This window comes from Alligator sinensis, unplaced genomic scaffold, assembly GCF_000455745.1.
Source record: "Alligator sinensis unplaced genomic scaffold, ASM45574v1 scaffold91_2, whole genome shotgun sequence".
Lineage (NCBI taxonomy): Eukaryota > Metazoa > Chordata > Crocodylia > Alligatoridae > Alligator > Alligator sinensis.
This window is the reverse complement of record NW_005842529.1, coordinates 366,022-375,393: the sequence shown is the minus strand read 5'-3', so window position 1 is coordinate 375,393 and position 9,372 is coordinate 366,022. Positions and strand designations below refer to the sequence as shown.

General features: G+C 46.9%; 1 protein-coding gene across 1 annotated transcript in view; it reads right to left on the bottom strand.

Moving 5' to 3' along the window:
• BCL2L14 (BCL2 like 14) overlaps window positions 1–9,372 on the bottom strand; it is a 67,505-nt gene that overhangs the window by 48,189 nt on the left and 9,944 nt on the right. The window lies entirely within an intron of this gene.

The following is a 9,372-nucleotide window of genomic DNA, read 5'->3' as shown; positions in this document are numbered from 1 at the left end:
GGGGGAGTAGAAAACTGAGCAGCAGATCGGGTAAGGCTCCTACCCTGGGGGGTCTTTAAAAGGAGACTGGATGAACACCTGGCTGGGGTCATTTGACCTCGGTACTCTTCCCTGCCACGGCAGGGGGTCGGACTTGATGATCTGCTCAGGTCCCTTCCGACCCTACCAACTATGAAACTATGAAGTGATATTAAGCATGTTTCACAATATTGCATATTTCTTATCTGTTTTTGCATATGTAAGCGATCTCCCTTGACCACGAGTAACATCTTACTAGGTGTCCCATTTTCAACATAGGGAAATATGGTCACCCTACATCTAGCTAGCCAAGATATACCATAACTAAATCATAGCTGTTGCCTTTAAAGGCTATTCTTCCTCATTTCATACATCCACTGCATGCAAACCTGATTTGGATACTAAAGAAAGCATCATCATTAAATGCATGAAAGTAATTTCTTTCCTTTGACCCAGAGTGGTCTGAATCTGACACTGAAGAAGCACTTGCAACCCGTCTCAAGTCTCAGGGGGTTATTTGTATTCCAGGAGCATATACTATGTACTAAACACTGTCAGCTCCTATAACAAGACATAGTCCCTGGCCTGAAGGTCTCACAATCTCAGAAAAATGATGCAGGAAAGAGGGATGGGGGAAGTCCAGGACAGAGGGATTTTTGGTTTGAGGATACATGTTTCTTTATCCCTTGATAACTGAACTACTCAATATATTCAGTTTTGCTTTTGGAAACAAACAGCCAAATCAACCCCCTTTGCTCTTTAGTTAATATGAGAGCAGAGCAGCTTGTTAATGGCTCACAGTTGGACTGCAGTCACTTACTAAAATCTTCTATTGCATTTCTTCTACATGGATTGAATGAGGTGGAACACCTGGCTGCATGGATCTGGGCTCCATCTCATACACTGTATTCCCATTTTGTCAATAGATGCGTGTGCCAATAGGACCAATAGCAATGGTTTTCTAATGAAAACATTTCCTTTAGTGCCTTTTATATTCTGCCCAATGAACCATTTAGAAATAAAAGGACTTAGAACCACAGGATAGATTCAGCTATCTTGTGGGAGACAGGAAGATTGTAAAATTCAAAGAGTGTTGCCTGTGAAAACAACACAGGAGATGCATGCTAAGGCACATTCTAAGCATGAGTTTTATTTAGTTGCTGCATAAGGATCCCACTGTACAGTTATGCTGTCATTATATTTGTATCATCATAGCACCTATTCCTAAACAGCACAAAAACAGAAAGGGATCTCAGAGAGACTGTTGACACCAAGATGAACATGAGTCATCAACGTGATAAAGCGATCAGTAAAACTAACCACACTTTATTGTGCATTACCAGGTACATGACGAACAGGTCCCGGGAGGTGATACTTCCCCTCTACGCAACATTGGTCAGGGTGCAGTTGGAGTACTGCATCCAGTTTTGGGTTCCACACTTCAAGAGGGACACAGACAACCTCAAGAGGGTTCAGAGGAGGGTCACTTGTATGGTTAGGGGCCTGCAGGCAAAGCCCTGCGAGGAGAGACTGAGGGCCCTGAATCTCTTCAGCCCCTGCAACAGAAGACTGAGAAGTAATCTTGTTGCTGCCTACAAATTCATTGGAGGGGAAGGGGGGAGCAGCAAGGAATAGGAGATGCTGTTTACCAGGGGACCCCTCAAAATAGCTAGGAACAACAGCCACAAACTGACAGCATACAGATTTAGGTTAGACATCAGGAAAGACTTCACGGTAAGAGTTGCCAGCATCTGGAATGGGCTTTCAAGGGAGGTGATGCTCTCCCCTACCTTGGGGGTCTTTAAGAGGGGGCTAGACATTTACCTGGCTGGGGTCACCTAACCCCAGTGCTCTCCTGCCCAGGGCAGGGGGTCAGACTCGATGATCTACTGAGGTCCCTTCCAACCCAAGCATCTATGAATTAGGATCAAAGCCCAGGATTTTGTGACCTGGTCATAGAAGGTCACCAGGCTGGTCTGACAGGACCTGCCTCTAATGAACCCACGTTGGTTGCCCCTAAGCATCCACAGTACAAGGCCATAGTAGCTGATGCTTTGTTCCTACCCCCTCACAGTCTAAGCAGAGAGGACAGAGAAAGAATGGGAGGGGAAACAGGCAGAGCAAGGTGCAGTGACATGTTCAAGGACATACAACAAGGACCACTCTGTCTACCAAAGCTCACAAGCCAAGCAGATTGATCAGAACTGGATTGGAACAGAACAGTGCAGCAGAACATGGTATCCTTCCATTTCAGTAGATTTAATGTTTGCCTCCGAGTCCGCACTAAGCCTGAAGATGTGAAGAGACACAAAAACATTAGATGCCTGATTGTGTTCCTCCCTCCCCACAGCTAACAGGCTGCACAGATGTATGTGCACAAGCACACACACATTCTCTCTCTCTGCATATCAAAACTAGATTCTAACTGGCAAAGTTATTTGCAAATATATTCTTCCTTTCCAACCACATCTGGGCAGCAATTTACATGCATCACCAATATTCAGGAAACTTGCTGATTTTTTTTCCCCTCGTAATTCCAGAGAATAAGTTTTGCCCGCTATTGAGCTACTACTAGGGCTGTCCATCTGCAGTCATTAAAGATCCCTCAGGCACTTTTCATAAGAACAAGATCCATCAAATTCCAAAAATCAGTTAACTGTATTGCACTGAAGCCTCTCTAGCAGTTTTAATGGATGTGGTACTCATCCTCAGTCTCACTCTCTGGGATGATCAGAATAGAGTTTATTGGTGCTGTTAGCTAGTACCTTTCACTGCTGGTTTATCTACATTCCTCAGGAATGGGAACTAATTGGTATTTTGCAAGGGACTTGAACTTTTAATATAAAGCTAGGGAGAGATGCAGATTATTATTGTATATGGGTAAAATGATTCCTTTTTCAAAACTACCATGATCTACTATGTTATTCTAAATATTCTGGCTCCTTGCAGATTCTCTGTTACTTTTATATTGGCTGGTTTTGAATCTTTCATGATATCACAATAGAATGGATTTAAGTGGATTTTAAACCTAGAAATATTAGTCTTTATAACATTAGCCTTAATGTAGGAGTAAAAAGGTAAAATTTCATGGCCTACAACTTGTCTTTGACTAAATATTTTTCTGAGAGTCATTCAGTTCTGATCAGATGTATTCAAGGAAATGGAGACTCCCCAGTGTGACTTGGAAGTTTGTGCCAATGGTTAAATAAAGTCTTATTTAATTTTTCCAGCTAGAAAGCATAAGAAATTACCAAAAGGAAACCTGAAATTCTGATATTACCTCAAAGATTCTGCAATTCTGGGGGACACAACTGTAATTTTTATGCCTTAGTCTATCTCCAACCTCTGCATGCATGCATGCCGCTGTAGACAACCAGTCCTAAATGGCAAGAATGATTTCTTCTGAGCACATGGCAAAGCATGCCTTTCTCTCCCCCAAAGGTAAGCGTGTGTTCTCTTTCAGGTTGGCCAATCTCCTCTGGTGGGCTTTAAACTAGGCTCATCAGGGGAAGGGGAAGCCAAGGATGGAGGGAGCCACAGAACACCGAACAAAGAGCCACTCACAAGAACAGCCCAGCCAAGACAGGCAATGAGCACAAGAAATACTCAGGTAAGGGACAGGGGCCCAGATAGTCCTGGGATCGGGGGGGGCAGTGCATGCACCTTCAGGAGGCCTTAAATGCCTTTACACTAATGCTCGTAGTACGGGGAACAAGCAGGAGGAACTTGCCCTCCTGCTAGCTAACACAAACCCGGACATAGTGGGGCTCACTGAAACTTGGTGGGATCCAACGCATGACTGAGTGGCAAACATCAGGGGCTATAGGCTGTACAGGAGGGATAGAACACGATGGAAAGGTGGGGGAGTGGTGCTCTACCTCAAAGAGCAATACATGTCCTCAACAAATAGCAGTGGGTCAGAGGAAGGGCAGACTGAAGTGCTCTGGGTCAGAATACAAGGGGGTCAAGGGGAAAGAGACTTAACAGTGGGGGTCTACTACAGGCCACCCAACCAGAAGGAAGAGCTGGACTGGGAATTCTCAGGTCAGCTCGCGGAGGCAGTTAAGTCAAGGGACGTGGTCATCATGTGTGACCTAAAGTACCTGGACATCTGCTGGGAAGAGCAGTCAGCCAGGTCTGACCGCTCACGTAGGTTCCTAGCCGAATTACAGGACCTCCATTTAACCCAGGAGGTGCACAGTCCCACCAGGGGAAATGCCATGTTGGATCTGGTCCTGGCCACGGGCGATGACCTGGCGAGTGGACTTCAGGTTCTCGACCACCTGGGCGATAGCCATCATCACCTGCTGGAATTCACCATCCAGTGCTGGGTGTCCAAGGCCTGCAGCAAGGCAACAGCCCTAGACTTTAGAAGGACGGATTTCAACGAGGTAAGGAGACTAGTTGGGGGGGCACTGAGGTCCCGGAGGGGAGGGGAGTTGGGAGTCTAGGAAGAGTGGTTATTCCTTAAGGAGACGATCCTCCAAGCCCAAAGGGTGACAATCCCCATGTGGATCAAAGGGGGAAGGAATGCTCAAAAGCCCCCATGGCTCACCAGAAGCATCCATGACTGTCTCAAAGCTAAAAAGCAGGCGTACATCCAATGGAAGGGAGGGGCCATCACCAAGGAGGATTATACCTCCATTGCTCAAGACTGTAGGGGGGCTGTTAGGAAGGCTAAGGCAGAAATGGAACTGGGACTAGCGACCCGGATCAAGCATAACAAGAAGTCCTTTTTAAAAATACATAGTGGGTAAAAAGAAGGTACTGGGCAACGTAGGGCCTCTGCAGGATATGCTAGGAAATCTGGTGGTCACACCAGATGACAAAGCTAACCTCTTTAACAATTTCTTTGCCTCCAACTTTTTGAGCAGGGACCGAGGTATTCCTCCCACTGGGATCCCCAATGGACCCAGAGGAGGCGCTGCCAGGCCCAGGGTCAGTGAGGACCTAGTCAGGGAACTTCTGGTGGGTCTAGATGTGTTCAAATCAGCAGGTCCTGATGATCTCTACCCCAGAGTGCTGAGGGAATTAGCAGAAGTCATTATGGGACCCCTGGCATGGCTTTACAAGAACTCATGGTGCTCTGGTGAGGTGCTGGAGGACTGGAAAAGGGCCAATGTGGTCCCCATTTTCAAGAAAGGGAGGAAGGAGGACCCAGGAAACTACAGGCCCGTTAGTCTTACCTCGGTCCTGGAGAAGCTCTTTGAGAAAATTATCCAGGAGCATGTCTGCAAGGGGCCAGCAGGGGAGATCATGCTTAGAGGCAACCAACATGGGTTCATTCAAGACAGGTCCTGTCAGACCAACCTGGTGTCCTTCTATGACCAGGTCACAAAATCCTTGGATGCAGGTGTCGCAGTGGACGTAGTCTTCATGGACTTTAGGAAGGCCTTTGACACTGTCTCTCACCCCATTCTCTAAGAAATTAGGCGACTGTGGCGTTGATACCTACATGGTCACGGGAGAACAACAAAAAACCCTAAAAACAAAAACGGGACTCAAATGAGTCCAGCCAGGTAGGCATCCAGCCTCTTCTGGATGGCTCTTCTTTACCTGGAGGGATGTGGGCAGTAGGGTCCTCCAGGGCTCGGTCCTCAGGCCTGCACTGTTCAATATCTTCATCAGCGACTTGGACGGGGGGTGTGAAAAGCACCTTGTTCAAATTTGCGGATGGCACTAAGATGTGGGGAGAAGTGGGCACACTGGAGGAGAGGGACAGGCTGCAACTAGATCTAGACAGGTTACAGGGGTGGGTGGATGAGAACAGGATGGGATTTAATACTGACAAGTGCAAGGTACTGCACCTAGGGATGAAGAACCAGCAGCATACCTACAGGCTGGGGAACTCCCTTCCCATCAGTGCAGAGGCAGAAAAGGATCTTGGTGTCATTACTGATGACAAAATGAACATGGGCTGACAGTGTGGGGATGTGGTCAGGAAGGCTAACTGCACCTTGTCATGCATGCACAGATGCACCTCAAGCAGGTCCAAGGAGGTGATCCTCCCCCTCTATGCGACACTGGTCAGGCCGGAGTTGGAGTACTGCGTCCAGTTCTCGGCGCCGCACTTCAGGAGGGATGTGGACAGCATGGAGAGGGTCCAGAGGAGGGCCACTCACATGATCAGGGGGCAGCAAGGCAGGCCCTACGAGCTGAGGTTACAGGAGCTGAACCTGTTCAGCCTCCACAAGAGAAGGCTGGGAGGGGATCTGGTGGCTGTCTATAAACTGGCCAAGGGAGACCAGCAGGCTATGGGAGAGTCCCTGTTCCCCAAGCACTACGGGGAGTAACGAGGAACAATGGCCATAAATTGACCGAGAGTAGATTCAGGCTGGATATCAGGAGGCGCTACTTCACAGTCAAGGCGGCTAGGATCTGGAACCAACTTCCAAGGGAAATGGTGCTCACTCCTACCCTGGGGGTCTTCAAAAAGAGGCTAGACAATCACCTAGCCGGGGTCGTTTGGCCCCAGCATTCTTTCCTGCCATGGCAGGGGGTTGGACTTGATGATCTGCTCAGGTCCCTTCCGACCTATCGACTACGAAACTATGAAGAATGGCACCCCATTTAGGCAGCTCAGGTCGGTAGAGTGTCTGGTATCCAGAATCTAGGTTGGCAATACCATTCCCCCTGCTCCTGCTTCTCAATAGAAGCTTTGCTTCATACTCAAGGTATTTTACAGAACTTTGCAAAATAACATGTTAAAGATTAGTAATGCAGGGACTGTAGGGGAATATAAGATCCACTGTCCACAAACAGATTCATTTCTAGCAGTGGAAAATGACTACCTCTCAAAATGTTTCTGGAAGAGGGAACAGTACAAATATTCACCTTGCAACCACTCCCTCTCTTCTGCTCCTCATGACTTCCTAAGACTGGTTGATGTCTGAGAAAAGCACGTGGAGCAGCAGCCACTTCCCTCCTGTTCCTTGGGCAACTGAAGCAACAGGGCAAAGCTCCCTCCCACTCTTCTGACTGGGGGCTCAAGTCTGAGGAGTGGGCATGGACAAACAGCGGCTGCTCCTCCCTTCTCCTTGTAGTCTATAGGAGTGGTAGGAGCAGCTGGGTAACCCTGGTCTGGGGAAGGCACAGGAGCCTTCTCCACCACTTGACTCCTCCCGAGACTGAGAGAAGCTGGATGCCCAGCCCCCAGACCAGGGTGATCCTGGCCTTAGGTCAGAGTGAGAACTGTCTGCCCCTCAACTCCTTTTGGTCCCCAGGAGTCAAGCAGCAGGAAAGTGTTACAGGTGTTCATTGACCCAGGAGAAACTCTTGGGAGCAACCTCTTTTGGAGATGGGTCATTTTTCCTCTTAGAACCACCATTTTTATTTCTGGAGAAGCTGTGTGAATGCCTGTATGCTCATAGTTTCTATCAGGAGACCTGCGGTTCTCCTAGTAGAAATGTGTGGCCACTATGTGCTTTGCTTCAGTTCACAACAACCTCCAGGAACAGAAGTTTTGGATACCAAGAGCAGTTCTCAGTCAATTTTTAGATTACATTTTTTGAATTCAGGCATCTAAGACTCAGTGCTGTGTAACACTACTTTAGACTGGGTAAAGGGCTATTTAATTATTGGGGGCATTTTTTGCAGGATTATGTCTGATACGTCTCCAAATGAGCCTGGCAAGACCTGACTGACTGATGCACGTGCTTATTTCTAAACAATTTGGAGTAGGAGCCAGTTTTACCCATTAGGCTCTTAAAATGGCTAAGGCTACAGCTACACTGATGTTAAAGTTGTCATTAAAAGCTGCCCTCAAGCCCATCTCTGCCAACCATTTACACTGTGAGCCCCTTAAGTTCAACCTAGAGTGGCTATCCAGCCCAGTTCTTGAAAACTCTTGTGAACTTTCATATAGGAGGTCAACCAAGCCCTTACTTGCTTCCTAGACTCTCTCTCCCTACAGTGTGATTGGTATTCACCTGGAAACTGCTTTCTTTGAACACAGGGAGCTGACCAGCAGCAATCCCACAGTTCCCTCCTCCTGTTTTCTGTCTCTTCTGCACCCCCACTGCATTTACTTCCGAAAGTGGGTCTTGGATACTTTTGGCAAACATCCCTGCACCCAAAACTTAAGGCAGCTGAAGCAGGACTTATTTGCACAATTTATTCAAGTGACTCCTATCCTAGCAGATAAGAGATTTGTGGCTAAACTGTGGAAAATACACACACAATACAATCCAGAGGCTGTGCATTTTCATTGTGTTAGAAGAGTAATGCATAATTGCTGCAGGTTTGATTCAGTAATAGGTGGTGGATTGTGGGGATGGATGGTGATGCAACGTACCCCTTGGACACAGTTACAAATTTATCTCTTGGGATAATTCACCATTTTCAAAGGGAAATGCTTCATTGGGGGGGGCGGGTAGGAGGAAAGAGGAGGAGGAGCAACTCTGTAATGGGTCCCAGACTGTATTGTAATAAAAGGGCAGGAAAAAGATTTCCTATAGGATCAGAAGGTTGAAGTTCTGTGGGTCCAGACTTCACAGTGCATTTACAAAGGGCCCCAATGTTGCTGTGGAGTCTGAGCAGCTCAGCTCTTGCTAGTATTTTGATCCCTAGTAGGCGGCCTTATGACTAGAAACTTGGCAGCACTGGTGAACTGGCCCTGAAAATAAGCTGTGCAGTTATGAACAAGACAAGTGGACTAGGTTTTACTAAAGCTCAAATCTGTGTCTGGATTTCTCTCAACCACAAATATTTCTGGGGAAGAGTTGAGGTTTCTGGTAAAAAGGTTGGAGCTTGGCTTCACCTCGGTATGTTATATTTCCAGCAGAAAGATCTATATTATCAAACCAGGAGATCATTGAAAATGTGGAACATACTTTTAATTGTTTATAACTTAAAATTTAGTGGGGTCTTGGCTTTGTTCATTTTAACTAGAGTGGTATTGGCATGCAAGTATTTTCTCTCCGATTAGTGGTGATGCACTACTTTGTATGAGCTTATTTGGTCAGTTTCTACAATGGACCTAATTATCAAACTCCAGGTTCAGGAGCAATTAAATGCTTAATAACACATATGACATGAAGAATGATGCTCCCATAGTCTGTCCAAGGTACTTAGCTGACTCATTACTGGACTGTTTGTGCACCTCACTAGCTTCTCAATGGCCCTTTGAGGTAGAGAAGTGCTACTATTTTGCAGATAGAGAATTAAGGCACAGAGATGAAGGATGATGGGGGATGCTTATGGATGAGAAAGGCATCAAAGCTAAGTTCCTAGCCATTGGGCCACTCTTCTTTTTTGCTGACAAGGAAATGCTCCCCAGCCCAGACCTTGATTAATAGATGCTAGGGTTGGAAGGGACCTCAATAGATCATCGAGTCCGACCCCCTGCATAGGCAG